Source organism: Gavialis gangeticus, unplaced genomic scaffold, assembly GCF_001723915.1.
Source record: "Gavialis gangeticus isolate Ggan-Ray unplaced genomic scaffold, GavGan_comp1, whole genome shotgun sequence".
Taxonomy (NCBI): Eukaryota; Metazoa; Chordata; order Crocodylia; family Gavialidae; genus Gavialis; species Gavialis gangeticus.
The window spans coordinates 1,489,877-1,490,406 of NW_017729007.1; the positions used below are offsets into that span (position 1 = coordinate 1,489,877).

Here is a 530-nt window from a genome sequence, read left to right on the forward strand (position 1 = left end):
AGGGCACATCTACACGAGATGTATTAATGCTCATTAGCCAAATTTAATGCACATTACGGGCACACATCTACACACGTGCACCCTTAATGTGCATTAAAAATGGCGATATTAGACTAATTGCGCCTAAATTAGATACCAGCAATTAGTTTCAATTAATTAAAGCACATTACCACACATGTAGACTAACTTTAGTGCTGGGTCTGCCCAGCCACTAGGGGCATGTGGCAGGGCTGCAGGGACTGGCATTAACTTTAGTCGCTGCACGTGTAGATACCTGCCAAAAATTGCTTAATGCGCAAAATTGCTTAAACGTGCTTAAATGCACATGTAGACGTGGCCTAATTGTATAACAAGGAAAAAGATAGATTTAAGACTCAACGACTCATAGATGTTAGAGTTGGAAGGAACCTCAACAGATCATTGAGTCTGACTCCCTGCCTAGGCAAGAAAGAGTTCTGGGTGTCAGATGACCCCAGCCAGATGCCTATCCAGCCTTCTCTTAAAGACCCCCAAGGTAGGGGAGAGCACCA

General features: G+C 43.8%; 1 protein-coding gene across 1 annotated transcript in view; it reads right to left on the reverse strand.

Annotated features, from left to right (window-relative positions):
* ANKRD26 (ankyrin repeat domain 26) overlaps positions 1 to 530 on the reverse strand; it is a 147,582-nt gene that overhangs the window by 102,793 nt on the left and 44,259 nt on the right. The gene's annotated exons all lie outside the window — the stretch shown is intronic.